Here is a 19,141-nt window from a genome sequence, read left to right as displayed (position 1 = left end):
GAACCAAGCACTCAACCGACTGAGCCACCCAGGCACCCCTTTACTCAGGTCATTTGACCCCAATTCCAACGGACTTAAAGAATGGTATATCTCTACATAATTTAGTAGTGTAGATAGTTGGTTAATTTAAATAATCTCTCATTTAGTACTTAAGGCATTGAGACAGTGGTATTTGTGCACATTTTGGGAAAAATATAAGGGAGGACTCTGATTCTTGTTGTAAGTATTATGTGGAATCATACTTCGATGATGATATTGACTGTATGGATCACTTTGCAGGCTTGTTATATATATTTTTCATTCTCCGCGTTACCAGATCTATGACAAGGCAGTGTGGTGGAGTAGAAAGACCATTGGCTTTGGTTCCAGGTAGATCTCTATTCATATACCTGAATCACCACTTATAAGTTATGTAGTATTTTGAGCAAGTTATTTAACTTCTATTACTTTCATTCTCTTCATCCATATAACAGAGATAATGATATCTATTACATAGACTTAAAAGTATAAATATACTATTTATAAGGTGCCTGGAAATGGTATATACTCAATAAATGTTTTCCTTTTTGTACCCCTTAAAAAGCGAGTTTGGGGCACCTGGGTGGCTCAGTCAGTTAAGCATCTGATTCTTGAATTTGGCTCAAGTCATGGTCTCACAGTTTATGAGATGGAGCCATGGTGACAGCAAGGAGTCTGCTTGGGATTCTCTCTCCCTCTCTCTCTACCCCTCCCCTGTGCTCTCTCTTTCTCTTTCAAAATAAATAATAAATAACCTTTAAAAGTAAAAATAAAAAGCAAGTTCATGAAGCAAGATATTTTAGATTTAAAGGATGAAGTGGGAATCCGCCTCAATGCAAAGAAATTTTATCAAATCTTTTTTAAAAATCCAAATGTGAACACTTAAACAATGGGAAAAATGTCCAAGCGTGGCAATGAAAAGCAATGTGAAGAGATTCAGAGATATAATCAGTGGCTGGGTTTGTGAAGTTAGATCAATGAACTTGGGCTGATCTGTGTTTCCTAGAGTTGAGAAGTGTAGGTTTTGATGGGGCATCTGGTACTGTTTGTCTCTGCATAGTCCTCTGTTTTATTTTTACACAGGAAGAAACAATGGGATGATAAGAACTAATTGCAGCAATGATGAACTTTCCATATGAAAGTCTGAAGCTGCTGTCAGTTGGTAGAACCAGAGGGCTCTCTGGGAAGTATCAGCACTGACGTGGGGAACGGTGTCAAAGCAGCTTTTTGTGTGTTTGATTTGCAGGTCATAACCAGCTCCTCCTGTATCCTAAAGTCATTATCACTTGAGGGTAAATATCTTCTGGCTTTCTTGGGCAATGGAAATAGCACTAGATTTGAAGCATACTTTGGCAGATATCTTCATAGCTGTACGGAAAATGTGTCTATTGACATATGGATTCCCGCAGAGAGATACATACGCTTTCAGATTTTCCTGATGTGAACATTTGCAAAGTCCCAAGTCTTAAGATCAGTGCAAATCCCTGTTGCAAAGGGGTTTTAACTTTATCCTTTCCTTCTTTGAGGAGTGTGGTCACCTGGTTGTTGTGTTATAAAGTGAAAAGCGAAAACAGAACTGTGAGAATTGCATAGAAGTTGAAATTCACCATCTCTCAGAATGATTTTTCATAGAAATTGCCAAAAGCAGATCTCAAAATCCCTGGGTAATTTGTTCCAGGGTCTTATAACCCTTCTGATTGGAGGAGTCAGTGATGTGATAGTTAAAGGGGCTTTCTCAGTAAAGTGTGGTAGAGACTGGATATAAAATCTGCGTATAAATCCCAAATCAGGCAAAGTGCTAAAGAGACAAATTGTTGTTTTCTGTTCATAGAACTTCCTCTTACAGTTTTAAAAAGCAATTTTAAAAAGTTCCTTTTTTTTTTTTTTTAAAGACAATCCTGAGCATCCTGGATTTAGGGGAAAATAGCATTTTGTGAGTTAGGGTAGATTTTCGTTTGTTTGCTTGTTCCTTAATATTTCCCTCCTAAAGTGTCACATGATGGTCATTTCCATTTTGCTTTTTAGTTTATTGAGCCCTAACTCTAGGTAATGTTTTTGGTGTGGGGGACACAGAGGTAAGAAGAAAACAGAAGAGGTGTCTGTTCTCATGGAACTCACATTCTAAGACTAAGTCTAAGCAGACAGTGTGGGATCTGTGTCATACAAAATTTTCACTGGGTCACTGGCCTCTTTCACATCATTGATCACTCCTATATATCATTGATGATTTCCTATGTTCATTCATTTTTTTAACCTTTCCATCCATTTATTTATTTAAAGTGGTCTAGAAATCGCTTAGTACTTCTGAGTAAACATCTTCCACAATTTCTGAAGACAAAGGTCAGATTACCCTTCCCAAGATTTCTACGCTCTATGGAATACACTTTTTAAAAGATGTTTATTCATTTTACTAGAGAAAGCATGAGCAGGGAAGGGCAGAGAGAGAGAGAGAGGGAGGGAGAGAGAGAATCCCAAGCAAGCTCCACACTGTCAAGGCAGAGCCTGACACAGAGCCTTGATCTCACAACCATGAGAACATGACCTGAGCCAAAATCAAGAGTCTGATGCTCAACTGACTGAGCCACCCAGGCACCCCCATGGAATACACTTTTTAATCTGTGTTCCCAATTTAAGGATGTTGGAGCCTGGAGATGATGAAGGCTCACTGACAATAACAATCTCTAAATTCGCTGTTCTGAGGATCACACTATTATGAGGAGTTTAAAATTCGGAAAGTGGCTTTACAGAAAATAAAAATCATAGTCAAATGGATACAAGTTATTAAACATGATTTAACTAGAATATATTCAAGTTATTAAACTTGGAAAGGAGAATTTGAGAGACCTCCTGCCTTTCCCCTGTTCCAATGTCCTTCTCTTCCAATGTGTTCTGAAGCACAATAAAGAGAAAAACCCCACTGGCTAAGAAGAATATTGCCTAGCTGTGCTATAATTCAAAACAGATTTCTAAATCTTCCTTCTGGAAATTTTTTGGGTCTCAGAACTAAAGGCATAACTGAGTGTGAGTGATCCTGCCAGTATGAGGGCTGAAAATCCAGTACCTTTTAGCAAATTTTTTGTCGAGGCAAATAGAATAGAAATCAAACCAATTCTCTGTAACTTCCATCTCTCTTAGCCTGCCTTTGAACTTGTGTCTCTGCGTTCTGTGAGTTTGAGAACTCTTGACGGCAGATTTGTAACAGAAACTGGACAATGTGGTTGAACAGGGAGGACAGCACTTTCTCCTTCCACGTTCCTCACCCACTCCTCTCGGCTTTTATGTTTTTGTTAAAGGTACTTCTCATTCTTTGGTCACTTGGCATGGAGTCGTCTATGAATTTTCCTCTGTTTGCTTTTAGCATCCATGGTTTCCAATTTCTTTTTTATTCTACTGCCAAGATATCTTTTTTTCCTTCTCTACTTATTCATTTTATTTCTGCTTCCTAATGTCCCTGTCACTCTTCCAGTATTTCACTCCTCTGAAATTGCTTCTGTCAAGGTGACCGATGGCCCCCTTGTTGCTAAAACCCAAAGTCACTGTTTGGTTTCAACCTTAGCCTCTCTTTCAGCCTGACTGAACACTAGTGTTGAAGGTTGCTGTCTCTGAGACACCCTCATACCTCAGTTAACCATGGTGCCACCTTCTTCTGACTCTTTCCTTCCCTGCTGGCCATGCCTCTGGGTCTCCCTTACTGATGCTTCCACCTCTGGCCAAGCCTCTAATGGGCAGAACTCAGCTCCCTTCTCTACATTTTGTAGGTGCCTTCATCCATTCTCAGGTAGCTGTTATTTTATTATGAAGGTAATGCATTCACTTGGCTAAAAACTATAAGATGTAGACATAAAAAAATATAAATGTGAAAGTTTACCTTTACTCCCGTGTCCTCGGCAGTTCCTTAGACCCAATTACTTTCAACTACCTGCATCTTTTAACTCTTTTGCTTTACCTCAAGACTATGCCTCTGTGAATCGGTTTGTTAACTTTAGATAACATCTGTTAATTCCTCATTATGAAGGAAGAGGAATTAACTCATTTATACTTCCCTCCAAATTTTCTTATTATTTGTAGTTTGTCCAGTGCTTAACTTTATAAAATCCTTAACCCCCACAGATATGTCAGTCACTTTGGATGATATGACAAAGAGGTGATGATGCCTGTACTTTCCTCCTCTTTTTATCCCTTCCAGCTAACTTCTCTGAGCTCTGCATTGCTTTCTTCTACTCATCTTGCCTTCCCTTTCATCCTTTTCCTCTTTTCTTCCTGCCTTATTTAGAGTGATCAAGTGTTTTCTCTTCCTCAGGTCCCTTTACTTATTTGAAAAGTGATTACCTACACTTTATAATTCTTTTCAGTGGTTTCCCTTGAAATGTTAATACACATACTGCCAGCAGCCTAACATTAATTGGTGTCTCTATCCTCTTCTGAAAGAAGATAGAATCAGAAAACGCTTTAACCCAAACTCCCTCTTCCCATCTTCAGTGTTACTGTTTTTTGATATTTTGGTAAAACCTAGGTTTATAACTCCCTAAAATAGATATTTTCAAGTGACCACGGTGAGAGCCATGGAGAGGCCCTGCTCAGATGTCCCTTCAGTGAGAACTTCCTGCACAGAGGGCGGTCAGCTGAGAGCCTTTCTCTGCCATCAGTGTCAATCACAGCAGTCACACTGGAGCCCTGCACCCCCGCCACTGGCCATGCTCAGGCAGAGCACCAGAGCCAGGCATTCTGGGTCCCCCGCTGGCCTGAGACTTTCTCAGAGATGCACAGCCATCTCGGACTCTTCCTTCCCGATCCTTTTTCACTTCCCCTCTCTTGTCCCAGGGGTCAGATCCATGCTGTGTCTGAAAGATATCCCCGACTGTTCCCACCTCTTCTCCCCTTTACTTATCACACGGAGTTCCCTGCAGCAAAGCTCTTGTACTTCTGATTGCATCGTGGCATCTGCTTCCTCGAGACTTTAAAATTATAGCAGCATTTCCTGATCATTCCTTTGGTCATTTGTGCTTCCGGTACTCCCATTTGGCCTTAGAGTATCATCTCATTCTCCTGAGTTTGGCCTACAAGGCCCTATACGGCTGGGTGTCTCCCTAGGTGTCCAACCTCATCTCACACTGCTGCCAATCAATGTGGCAGCACCAGAGACCTCCTTTGAGCTCCTCGGATAAACTAGGCTTTTCCTTCTCTAGGGTTTTTCTGTGCTGGCTCCTCTGCTTGGAGTTTTCCTCTCCCATTTCCCTCTCATCTTTACATCTAGCTTAAAAGTCACCCCTGCAGGGATGCCTTTCCAGATCATGTTGCCCCCTCTACAACTCTTTATTCTCTAATACAGCAGCTAGTTGTGTTTATTTTGAGTGTCATTTTTTTTGGTGATTGTTTACTTGTCTATTTTCCACGATGTAACAAGCCAAGATTGTGTTTCTTTCATTCACCTCTATAGACCCGGCACTTAGCACAAGACTTGGAACAAAATAGATGCTTAATAAATATTTATTTAATGAGTGAATATCCTCTCCTTTTATTTTCACTGACACCACTCTTACCTCTTGTCTGAATCATTGCTATAGAGCCCTTAACGGCTCTTACTGCTCACCTCTGCTAGATTAATCTTCCCCAAATGTAGAACTTTGAAAGTTTCTTTCTGCTCAGAAAAGCATCAAGGACACCCCATGACTAATAACTGAGATTCCTCAGCCTGGCACTCAGGACTGCCACAAAATCCATCTCTCTAGCCTCACCTCCCTATATTACTATATTACCCTTACCCTCGAGTACAGCTGGACGGTAACTACTGACTAAACATATTCTGGGCCTTTCTATCTCCATGCCTTGTGCTAATCTACAGCAATGACCAACTGTTTCTCCCCTTCCCATCATCTTTTTAAGTCAAAATTGATGAGGATCTTCTCAGTATAAACTCTTCCTCTTCCTCCTGAATGAAGGTGAAGCCCCTGGTCTACAATGTCATAGCACATGGTTTGAGGCTTAGTGCATTCCCATACTTTCTTAACATTAAAATGATTGTTGACTTGTCTTATTTTGCTTTACCAGAGTCCAGGATCCTCCACGACAGGGACTATCTCTTATATATCTTTGTCTCCTCTAAAGTGCTCAGCACAATACCTTCCTATTAATACATTTTTATTTTTTAAACTTTACTTTTATTTATAAATTATAGTTTAATGTTGATATCACTTTATTTTTATGACGATGAAATCATTCACATATGTTACAGAAGATAGGAAAGATAAAAAATATAGAGAATAAGAAAAATCAGCTGCAATTGGACCACCTTTGAATCATTATTTCTTAGCATTCTGTTGTGTTTCTTTTTCTGTGCGTAATATTTGTACTAGCAGAGATCATACTGAATATAAAATTTCGTGTTTTGGAAATTTCAAGTTTTCATAGAAACTTTATCCAAAATTATGGTCGTATGAGTTTTACAGTGACAAATGCTCTTAGTTTTCTTTTAACAGAAAATGTCTTTATTCTGTTTTCGTTATTGATGGATATTTTTGCTGGATATAGAATTCTGGATTGACAAATTTTCCCTTCATCACTTTAGAAATGTGTTCTACTCTTTTGACATCCACAATTTTTTATGAGAAGCCAAAAGTCAGCCAATTATTCAATTACTATCCCACTGTATACAATGTGTCATATTTCTCTTGCTGATTTCTAGATTTACTTTTTATATTTGGCTTCTGATTCTGACTCTGATTTCTGAGTTCTAAGTCTGATGTGTAGTTACCCATGTTGATGTTCATAGAGCAGCTTGAATCTGTACATTTATAACTTTCACCAAATTAGCAAAAGTGTGGTCAGCACTTCAAATAGTTTTCTCTCCATTTTTTTCCTATTCTTTCTCTTTCTTGGATTCTAAAGACATGCATGTTCTACCACTTGATATTATCTAACCAGTCTGTCAGACTCTTTTTTTTTTTATCCTTAATCTTTCTCTGCTCTTTTCTGTATGTGAATTGGGTTAGGAAGCCAAGAAATACATGAGTAAAGTAAACTTTTAATTGAAAATGAGGAACAAAATGTATTCTGGAGGAATGAATAGATGTGTAAGTGCAGCAACAAGGAGCATGGTGTATAGATATATGAGGAGGGGATAGTCTTCTCAGTGTATCTGTTGAATGTTCCAGTTTCTCTGAGGAAATATTTATTATAATTGAAAAACATGAAATAACATGCAACTGATGACATCAGATTTATAAAATATGATATGTAAGCCACAGTTCTATGGGTTCTGTGAGAGCGTAAATGATTTTTTTCACCACCAGAGAAATTAGGGGCAAATATTCTGATTTCCATGTTATGGAGACACCTACTAAGTACAGCATTCATTTGTGAGTTCTTTTCATTTGCCACTCCCCATTTATTTACATTGTGATGTACTTTTTCATGGGGAAGATTTCATGTAGTCTATGTTTATTTGGAGAAACTACAGTGAGAATTGAGAGATGGGGGAAATTTGGAGATTATGCATTGTTTCACAGAGCTTACAGAAAAATCAAAGGGAAGGAAAGTAGGGGGTTATACTTTTGCTATTTAGAACAGAAAAATGAAAAAAATATTGGAAGATAAGATTTTTTATGGAAGTCAAAGATTTTTTTTTGTCTCAGGATTTTATTTAAATGTAATTGCATAATTAGAAGACAGATGGTTGGTATGTCTCTATTTCATTATTTTTAAGTAATCTTCATAGTTTTTATCTTTTTTTAAATTTCATAAATCATATTTTATCATTATGGCTCTATTTTTTTTAATGCTTATTTATTTTTGAGACAATGTGAGAGACAGAGTGCAAGCAGCAGAGGGGCAGACAGAGAGAGACACAGAATCTGAAGCGGGCTCCAGGCTCCGAGATGTCAGCCCAGAGCCTGACATGGGGCTTGAACTCACAAACCGTGAAATCATGACCTCAGCCAACGTCAGACACTTACCCAACTGAGCCACTCAGGTCCCCCATTATGGCTCTATTAATGTGTGTTTGGTTGAAGGCAAAGTATCAATGCTTTAAAATATTTGAAGACAAAATTTGAATAACTCTCTAATAATTCTCGCATAAAAGCTTTCTCCCCACACAGAGTTAGCAAGATGCTCACATACACAGAAGCATGTATCTCAAGGGAAAATGTCTCATATAAGTTTTTGAAAACCTTTTTGGAAAAATATTAATTTTTAATTTAGTAGAGTAAATTGGTTATAGCACATAAACAAATAAATCTGTCCTCAACCCCTAATCCATGAATGCTCAATTTAAATTTAAGCATTTCTAGATAAACTAATCAGGAACAGTTTTTCTCAAATCAAGCCAACCATCAAATTCCTTTGAAAAATACATTTTCCTCTCTGCTTTGAGAATAATCAATTGATCTTTCATTTGTTGCTTTACTTGTGGGCAAATGAAAGCTTGTGAGGGGCATCTCCTTGACATTAAAATCTGAAAGTGGGGTCATGGAACTCTTGAGATAGTGCTCAGCCCTGGGCAGTGGCTCTCTTTCCCATTTGGAGTGCTGGCTGTGGTGAGGTGAGGGCCAACAAGAGAGAAATCCAGGTCCCCTGAGATTTTATGGAGAGTGTTTTGTCTTCCTTGAGACCTCTCACAGCTTTAGCTCTTCCAGCTTCTTGTTGTAGACCTGACATAGGGAAGTGAGAGGTGTTGATGTTGGCAGTACAAGGGCTGGTGTCTTGATGCTGATATCCTTGATGGAGGATGAAGCTCTCGTGAGTCTCCAGTCAGTGGTTGTGGACCAGTCCCCTGGCTGTGGCTTGTGGCTATTGTTTGCTAAAACTTCAGTGAAGGAAGAGTGCTCAGATGTGGAGATGTCCTGGTTACTCTGGGTAAGCAGGCCCCCTTCTTTGAGCTTTAGGTCTCTGACCTTTTCATCTGTTCCAGCCAACTTTTCGCACTTCTTTCTCAACTCCTGTCCATAGATCCTCTCCTTCCCACTCAATTTATGGAATCCCAGGAAACAGCCCAATATCAGATATTCATTTATGTGTTTTTGTTAGGGAGAGGTGGTAGATCTATTTTAAGACTTAGATCTCATTGTGGAATGAAAATCTTTGTTTGTTACTAACCAAACCAAGGAGGAGGTATTTAGGGGAGGAAAAGGCTTGTTTTGTCTATTTTGGCTGACTGTGTATGTAACCTAAAAAGTTTAGTATGAATTGTAAATCCCTAAAATATGTTTTTCTGAGGTGCTGGAATTCTAGTTGAAGTGCTGATGAGCTGAGTTGGTTATTAGTTGGAATTCTCCGATGCAGAACAGAATATCTCATCACAGCATTTCCTAATTAACAGTTTCTCTGTCTTATTCCTCTAATAGACTAGGTACTCCTTGCTCAGAAGCTGCATCAATACTTTGCTGAGGAAACTCACTCTTTTAATGCCATTTTCAAAGAATGTTTATTGATTAAGGCTGACTCACCATTCCAAAGAGTGCTAATTTGACAATGAGCTATCAAATTATATCAGTCTTGGAAATGTTCTTTCAGGTGTTTGCAGTCGTTTGTTAATCCTGCTCTTGTCTCCTGGAACTTCAATCCCAGCTCAATCTCAGATATGGGCTTTCTTTCTGTTTCTTTCTTTCTTTCTTTCTTTCTTTCTTTCTTTCTTTCTTTCTTTCTTTCTTTCTTTCTTTTCTTTTCTTTTCTTTCTTTTCTTTCTTTCTTTCTTTCTTTCTTTCTTTCTTTCTTTCTTTCTTTCTTTCTTTTCTGTCTTTCTTTCTAGCATTCATATTTATTGGGTGTCAGCCTTTATCCCTGTGCCAAACTCTCAGAGTACTGAGCTGAGTGAAATCCTAGAATTTCCTAACTGTTGGTGACTTAGAGATCACCTAGTTGAAAGTAAGATGATCAGGATAACATACCCCATAATGCATGGAAAATGGCTTCCCTGCTCCAGAGAGGTGAGAAACCAAGAATAACTCTGTGTGCCAATTTCACAGACTAAGAGACTTTTATAGTCTCCAAGTGCCATAGAGATTCTGTTGTCGTTTAGTGCTTTTTGCTATTTATGTTACAGTTAACAAGGTCAACCTTGCTGGGAAATGAGTAAGCAACCCAGGTGATCTCAGGAGCTGAGTGAAAGTGCCCTTTTCCTGTCTCTCCAAATTTGCCCCACCCTTGCTTACTGATGTCTAGGATTTCACTAATAGAAACAGAGGTCATTACATATTTTAGGGATGTTTGAAAATCCAAATTACTCCAGAGTGATAATATAGAGTTAAATCTAAAAAGGGTGTTAATAACTGAAATCTTTGCCTTTTTTGAAAAGAGAGGGGAGAGAGGGGCTGGAGGGCACTGACAATTTGGGAGAAATTTTCTACTTTAAAGGGAAAAAGACAATTTTTTGATGCAGCCACAGTTTCATTCAAGAGCTACCAGCCTATTAAAATGAATTGTAGTTAAAGTTGTGTGAATATAGCTAGACGCAGATTTTTACATGCTTAAAATCCCCAGAGAGTTGTTCATTAGCATCGTGAGCTGATATTTATACTGAGCATCAAGAATGCTTTAGAAAATATGAACATCCTATTTTACACATATATGGTTTTGAATATTGAAAATGCTCTCCAGTAGAAGTTTTTATTGTGTGTTTAAATGCTTGTCTATATTACATTTTTAGGAGCTAGTGGAAGATAGTCTTATTCTCCTTCAGTGTTTGTGAAACACAAGCCTTCTTTCCTATAGCTTTCCTGTTCCCAGAAACAGCGTGCACGTGCACACGCACGCACACACAAACACAAAATTAAGAAGCAATAATTCAAGATTTCTGAACATCTTTACTCAGGCTATTTTCTTTCAAAATAATAAAATGTATTACACGTCCTTTTTAATGAAGAGAAAGCAAACACTCTAAAAGATATAACATCTGCTGGAAATATAATCTAAATTGAAAACTTGTGCAGACATAAGGAACAAGGGAGAAAATATAGGGACAGGAAGTATGGCAAGATGTTAATGCTAAAAGCAGTTTTTAAAAACATCACGCATGATAGAAAGCACATAGATGATTTTTTTTTGAGCAAAACCCAAACCAAAACAAAAACCCTAATCTTATCTGAAGATTGACAGCAATGCTTATTTTCTTTGGGCATAATTAATTTTGTAATATATTCCTACTGAGTTTTAGATCTTAAAAGATGGAAAGGCCATATGCACTGACCATCTGAGGATTTATACTTTCTTTCAGGAGCAGTAATTCTTACCTAAATAACAAGAAGAACTACTTCTTATTTCTTTTCAACATTAATCATCGAAAGGAAGTTCTGTGCTTTTGAGCTGATATAATATAGTCTCCTAAGTAATCAATATCATGCAAGCCTTTTGGTAAGAGAATTTCTGTTTGGTATGGGGAAAAGAAAACTAATTTGTCAAGACCTGTGTTACCTAGCAAGGTGTTCTGAGGATCAAGCAATATAAAAGTATATTGAAAATTATAAAGCACATAAAGTTCAAGGTGAAAGTATGATGTCTGATTAACTGTGCACAAGTAGAGTGAAATACCATATTGCACACTCCTGCAAGCTTTGGGGGCCAGTGCTGTGGGTAGCTGTCTCAGTCTGTTCTGGCTACCAAAACAAGATAACTACAGGCTAGGTGACTTAAATTGCAAACATTTATATCTCGCAGTTGGGGAGGCCGGAAGTAGGATCAGTGTGCCGGTAGGGTCAGTTTGTGGTGAGGACTCTCATCCTGGTTATATCCTCACATGGCCTTCCATTGGATCTGTCTCTCTCTCTCTCTCTCTCTCTGTCTCTCTCTCTCTCTCTCTCTGTCTCTCTCTCTCTCTGAGAACAGAGAGAACAGAGAGAGAGACAGACAGAGATCCAGTGTCTCCTCTTTTCATAGGGACACCAATGCTATCATGAAGGCTATACCCTCATGACTTCATCGACCCCTAATTACCTTCCCACCTCCAAATACCATCACTTTGGAGATAGAGTTTCAACATGTAAAGTTTTAATGGAAACACACATTCAGTCCATAGCAGTGGATAAATTAGGCAGCCACTGGTGTGGTGTAATTTCAAAAGTGCCACAAGCTTGGCCCACTTCCTTACAATGGAACCAGTGCTTCGGACTGAGATACTGGCTCTAGAAAGCTTCTGCTGAAAGACCTTCCCTATGTGGTAGAGGTAACAAGTTAATTTTCTTTATCAGATTAACCAACTTTCACCTATAAGGAAGCCAAACTGTGAGGAAAGGAGACACAGGACAGATAATTTTTGAAGATGACTGTGTGAGGGTAGGATGGAAAGTTCCAGACATAGTTAATTTCGGTCAGGACAAGCCCTCGACAGTGACATGGGCAGTGACATGGTGGGAGGTCCTGGTAATTGAAGAACAGCCCCGGCACCAGGGCCCCATGTCATTTGTAGGGAATAAAGGACAGGAGAGGGAGACTGGAAAGAGAGGGACACACTTAAGCCATGTGTTGCCTGTGACGCAGTGTAGCTGTAGCCTAAGCCTATATGCCTGACCTCAGTTCATTAATCTCTGAGCATGTCCATTCTCCTCATAAATGCACCTTTGTTTTCTGCCCAGTGCACAAACATCACGACCCGTGTCTGAGAATGTTGGGAACTTTATGAGGTCCATAAAGTTTTAGCTGTGGTCTAGTCCACCGAGGCCAAAATAAATAAATACAGAGAGTGTAAGGGTAACAATTTTTTTTTTTAAACCTGGCTTAAAGAAAGAAAAACTACTGAAGCTCTAGAATAACTTAGTCACAGTGGCTTTAGAGGGGATTTCTCCTTACCAACTAAGGTTTCTTTAAAGTGCAAGCAGAGAAACTACAGGCAAAGATGTAGCCAAATTTCACTTTTCAGCTTTCTCTGAGAATAATCTGTTCTGTGGAGTTAGGTTAAGAGGTTAAAATAATTGACAAACGATTGGCCGTAAGCCTGAAGCTAACTGGGTAAAAGAAGCAAAATGCCTCGGCTTTTAAGAGTTGGGCTGTTGGGGCAAATATTAATGGTAGAATTAATTACTCTTTATAATATAAGAAACTTCTCAATGATTTTTTCTCTTCTGTATTTTCTCAAGGTTCAAAATCTGGATCATTCAGATCTCTTGAGCTAACATCCTTGGTGTGCTATGATAATATTAATAGTTATGATTATTCTTTTTTTTAATTTGTTTTAATGTTTATTTATTTTTGAGAGAGAAAGAGAGAGAGAGAGAGAGAGAGAGAGACAGAGTGTGAGCAGGGGAGGGACAGAGAGAGAGAGAGAGGGAGACACAGAATCTGAAGCAGGCTTCAGGCTCTGAGCTGTCAGCACAGAGCCCGATGTGGGGCTTGAACTCATGGACCGTGAGATCATGACCTGAGCTGAAGTCAGACGCTTAACTGACTGAGCCACCCAGGCACCCCAGTTACGATTATTCTTTTTTTTTTTTTTTTTTTTAATTTTTTTTTTTTTTCAACGTTTTTTATTTATTTTTGGGACAGAGAGAGACAGAGCATGAACGGGGGAGGGGCAGAGAGAGAGGGAGACACAGAATCGGAAACAGGCTCCAGGCTCCGAGCCATCAGCCCAGAGCCTGACGCGGGGCTCGAACTCACGGACCGCGAGATCGTGACCTGGCTGAAGTCGGACGCCTAACCGACTGCGCCACCCAGGCGCCCCCAGTTACGATTATTCTTAAATACAGTGTTTTGAATGCCCACTATGCGCCACACACTTTTCTAAAAACCTGAAATGCACTAACTAAATTACTTATCACTATGCGAAGTAGGTGAAGTAGCTGCTGTTTTTTTCCATTTTGAAGATGGAAACATAGATGAGACATAGATCAGTTAAGTGACTTGCTGTAGATCACACAGCTAGGAAACTGAGAACATGGGATATAGACAGTATACATTTAGCTCTCAGTTCTTAAGGTCATGAAAAATTTAAGGTCATGAATTTCTAGTTACTCTCTTGACCCAGTGTGTCTTTCACCATCATTGTTATTATCAATAATATTTTGGGGTATCCAATATGTGTATCAGGAATGCAGTTAATTAGTGGAAAAACCATAGTGTTGAGTAGAAAAAACAAACTTCAGAACAACAGCAGAATAGGATGCTCCCTGTGTGAAGTGTAATTATTCATACACAAAATGCTGTATAACATTTATGTGATGTTGCATATGTGTAAGCGACACATCAGCCTTATGTGAATGGAGCCTCCTGGTCCATGGGGAGGGTGATGGGATGGGGGGGTGGTAAGATTCTGGAAACAATTTCTTGGAAGGGGGACATTTGTTAATTCTGAGTGCTAAGACTATAATGCTTTGTGTCTTTTTGCATTTTCTAAATTTCTAAAAATATGATAAAAAAAAAGAATATTTATGGAAGACACTGATTCCTGTGCTGAAGGTGCCTTTATTGTAGTGAGGATTCAGGACACACAGATAAAAGGAGACTTATAAAACAAGGTGTAAATTAGGATCATGGCATGTAAGGCTTGTGTGGCTTCAGAGGAAGGGTTGATCAAGCTCATTAGAATTGGAGAAAGCTTCATGGAGGAGGGGAGATGTGGACTGAGTGTTGAAGGTTTAACCTAGAGAAGTGGAGGGAAGGGAATCCCCAGGGGCCTGTCATGAGTTGGGATCTGCAGAAGCAGAGGAGGAATAGTTTGAAGAACAGGGCATTGGTTAGAAGTCAGCACCTGCAAAAGGAAGAGGGAAGGAAGTGTACTGGACAGAGGGAGAGCTCAAACAGTAATGCAAGCCCCACAATGTGGAGGCTGACCCAGTGGGGAGCCCTGCGGGGAATAGTGTCCATTAGAACAATCCCAGGGCAGGCTGATGTGGCTGACCCTTCTTCCCTGACTCACCCCCTTATCCAGGCTGCCTGAGAGAAGAGCATGACCATACACAGGGCAACTCTGCAGCTGATGGACTCACAGGGGGCTGGGGGCTGTCTGCAGACCATTCTCTCCCTTGACTGAGGGGCAGGTTTTCCTTGAAGAGGGATCTTGGTGACACATCTCCACGTTCATCAAAATGTGAGTAATAATAGTACCTAGCTCATAGGGATGTTACAAAGGTAAGTGAGTTATATGGAGGGGTCTTAGAAGGGTGTTTGCTGCTATTATTGTGTGTGTTCCCATGCCACGGCTAGACCCGTGGAGAATGATTTCTGGGATGTGATGAACTAAAGTGAGTGTTTCTATAGCTCATTTGCTCTCTCTTATTGCAAATTACCTTGCTTGGAGTCATGGGCTATTTTATGCATTACTTTGTTGGGCAGTTCAGATGGTTTTGACTTTGTTGTCCTCTGGACGTTATGGGAGTTACAAAGCTTTTGAATCACCCCAGGCAGCCAGTATGTAAAACTTGGCCCATTTTACCTATTAGACGATAAAACATAAACAGAACAGAAGGAGCCAAGCAGAGCTAATGGAAGATGTGACTCAGGTAGGAGTAGGTTGGAATGGATGGGAACAAAGGCAAAGAGAAGATGTGGCCATGAGTAAGAGCTGAGGGCCTAGAGTGGGCACGACGGGGGCAGTGGGAATGGACACAGAAGGTCTGAAGCATGTTGTAGGGTTTTGCAATCAGGGTCTATATTCTTAGGGTCAGCAAATTCTCACTAAGAATTTGAAAATGCTGCCTTTTCTTTTTGATCATCTGGATGACCACATTTTAACTGAACCCCACCATGTGATTTAGGTGTTGTGTTTTCTTGGCATTTGTGGTTGAATGTTGGCACCACGTAATTACCAAAATGATAGCATTTAACATTCAAATATGCTGGTAAGCACGTCTGGCTGCTATTAGGTTGGCAACTTCTAATGTGAAAATCACAATAACCATTCCTCACCCATTCCTCAACTGCTGTTCAGTAGAAGGTTTATTGACCCAGGAGTCTAAACACTAGAAGTGCCCAAAGAACAAAATTGTCCTAAATGATTTTAAAATAATGTTTAAAAAAATATCTCTATGGCAATAAAGAATGATTAGCTCTAGAGTGTTTGCTCTAGTGAATGGTCTGAGAATTCAGAGGGCCAGGTAGCATGGGGCAAAAGGATATGTGAATGGCCATAAATGGTCACTGTGGAATTATTGCTGTTCTCCCTCCATCCCTCCTTCTCTCTCTCTGCCTTGTGAATGAGATGGGTTAGTGGTGGTTCTGGGTTGTTCATGTTTTGGTAGGTAATAACCGCGCCAAAGTGTTAAATTTAAAGTATTAAGTAGAACTTTGACAAATACGTCTAACATATCCCATTTCTTAACCTAAATACTGGGGAAAAAAAGAACGAGATGCATTCATGAAATACTGCAGTGGAGCAAGTGTTTTTTCCATGCTAGTATGCTTTTGGATTTAAGGCTCTAGAAATAGAGGGAATCTCAGTCAAGCCACACGTCTGGACATACCAAAAACAAAAAAACAAAAACAAAAAACCCCCCACAAAACCAGATTCAGACTGTGAATGTCAAATTATTTTAATCAATTCCACAGACAGAATTACTTGTTTGCAGTGAATTTTGCACTTGAAGGGAGCTTCCATAGGGTAGGATTTTGGTTTTTTAAGTTGTTTAATGTATTGACATGTTGATTTGGTAAACAAGAAAGTGGAATCGTGTGTCCGAGTAATGGTGTTTAATTGTTGAGGCTAATGAGAGAAGAAAAAGGTAGGCTTCATATGTAAATGATGTCGGTCTGCCAAATGATGTAGTTCACTGTGTGGAGGAAATGTTTGCATTTGTTAAAAAAGAGAAAAGAGATTGCAGAGCTGATTCATCACATGGAAAACAGTAGCATAGATGCTGGATTCAAATGATGTCACCCTGTAGCAATTAGTCACATATAGTCATGTTGTGAATAGAGTTTGGCTTTGGCATATTACTAATACCTGGTTCTTCCCATTTGGTCGCTAATATACTGAAGTGTAATCCACCAGGGCAGGTATTTTTGCCAGTTTGGTTGATTGCTGTGTCTCCCCCACCTGTTACACCTCTTACGCCTGATACATAATAGAACCTCAATACAAACCTTTTGGAGTGTTTACATTTAAATTTTGTTGGTTTTAGGGGTACCTGGGTGGCTCAGTTGGTTAAGCATCTGACTCTTGATTTCAGCTCAGGTCATAATCTCACAGTTCATGAGTTCAAGCCCTGGGCCTGGTCTTCTCTGTTGGGCTCCTCACGGACAGCCAGTCAGCTGGGACCCTGCCTGAGATTCCCCCTCTCCCTCTGCCCCTCCCCCACTCACGTGAGGGCTCTCTCTCTCAAAATAAATGAATATTTTGTAAAAATTTTATTGGTTTTATATTTTTGTTGTATTAATCTGTAGATTTGTTTTTGTTTTATGATTGGCTGAGAATGGTATGCCATAGAACTTTGAACCTAGTTCTATGCTGTGCACATTTAAATAAGATTAAAAATGGTTAAATTCAACAATGAGAGTCTTTTATTTTATAGGCTTCTATACCTTCCTCCTGTTTGTCCAACACAGTGATGCAATAGGAATAATCAAGTTACAAAATGTATTTTGTGTGTCACAGGAGAAGGGAAGTAGAAAGTGGAGCAAAGCAGAGAGAAGAGGAAAGAGGGGTGCTTGGGTGCCTCAGTCAAAGTGTCTGACTCTTGATTTCGGCTCAGGTCATGATCTCGTGGTTTCATGGGTTTGAGCCCCGTGTTGGGCTCTGTCCCAGCATCCTGGAGCCTGCTTGGGATTCTCTCTCTCTCTCTCTCTCTGCCCCTCCCCAACTCACGCTGTCTCTCTCTCTCTTAAAGTAAATAAATAAACTTAAAAAAAGAGAGCGAAAAGGAAAGAGATTAGAGATGATAGTAAGATTAAGAACCTGAGGGATTACCAGGAGAAGGACACCATTATTGCTGCAGTGGGTTGAATAATGACCCCTTGCCCCAAAAAACCATGTGTACCCAGAACCTGCAAATGAGACCTTATTTGAAATACGGGTCTTTGCTATTGTAATTAAGGTAGGGATCTCGAGATGAGATCATTTTGGATCAGGGTGGGCCCTAAGCACAATGGTGGGTGTCCTTATAAGAGATGGAAGAGGCAGAGGTGCACAGCCACCCAGACAGGAAGGTGGTGTGCAGGAGGCAGGAATTTAACTGACGCATGTACACGCCGAGCGAAGCTACGAGTTGTGGGCAGCCACTGGATGACAGAAGAGAGGCAGAGAGCAGATTCTTGCCCAGAGCTTCCAGAAGGAACCAAGCCTGCTGACGCTTTTTAATTTCAGACTTTTGGGCCTCCAGAGCTGTGAGAGAATCTGTTGTTTTAAGCCACCAAGTATGTGGTAGTTTTTTACAGGAGCCCTAGGAAACTGACCCAATAGTACTATGGCAAGATAAATAAAACACATCTTTAGAACCGGTGAAACATTTAAAAAAATATTTTAAATATTTTGTTTTCTTATATTCCCCCCCACCAAGCCCTGCTAATAATGTGTCTTCTAAATGGGTTAACATTTGAGAAAATGAGCAGCTCAACTGAAAGACTTTTTAAAAACCACCTTACCCTGACCATGTTATGTTCACAAAACAGATTTTTTTTGCACTCGGGTCTTTTTTTCTTTGACCAGTGCCTCGGTTATTGTCACAGGTTCTGCCCTCTTTCATGGTGAACACACATCTGCCTGTCTGTGGGCGCACACTCCAGTCAGGGTTTGAATTTCATTGTTCCTCTCATTAAGATAAAGGGCAAAAATAAGAGGCGGTTAGCTTGCTAAGCAAGTTATTCCAAATGATTGTTGCTAACATCAAAAACCGATGCTAGGCTCGGTACCACGTGTCTCCCATTGACTAATGTTATAATCTGTCTGGGCTTAATCATTGTCACATTTTCATGCATTGTCCGATAATCATTAATCTCCTTCATCATGTGAGGAAGACTTTTCAACGTGGCTGCCCAGAAGTTAAAGAGGAAAACTACTTTAAAAAAATAGGTAGTTTAAAAACCCAATTTAAAAATATTTCCATATATTCACTGAATACATAAAATATCAAATAATCATTGAATAAGTGCCACAGCCATGAGGTTTTATTCCTGGCAGGAAGATCCATAAATTAGATCAGCATGGGCCGTGCAATCTGCTCTTGAGAAACCTGCGCATTCCTTTCCTGTCACAATGGCTAGAAAA

General features: G+C 39.7%; 1 long non-coding RNA gene across 2 annotated transcripts in view; it reads left to right on the top strand.

Annotated features, from left to right (window-relative positions):
* Positions 1–19,141, top strand: part of LOC131506960 (uncharacterized) — a 389,539-nt gene that overhangs the window by 133,647 nt on the left and 236,751 nt on the right. For both annotated transcript variants that reach the window (XR_009259245.1, XR_009259244.1), the window contains exon 3: positions 14,873–15,031. This is a non-coding gene — a long non-coding RNA (uncharacterized LOC131506960). The remainder of the gene's footprint in view (positions 1–14,872; positions 15,032–19,141) is intronic.

The sequence above is a fragment of the Neofelis nebulosa genome, chromosome 3 (genome assembly GCF_028018385.1).
Source record: "Neofelis nebulosa isolate mNeoNeb1 chromosome 3, mNeoNeb1.pri, whole genome shotgun sequence".
NCBI classification, from domain to species: Eukaryota; Metazoa; Chordata; class Mammalia; order Carnivora; family Felidae; genus Neofelis; species Neofelis nebulosa.
The sequence above is the reverse complement of the archived record's forward strand: the minus strand, read 5'-3'. Positions and strand labels throughout refer to the sequence as shown.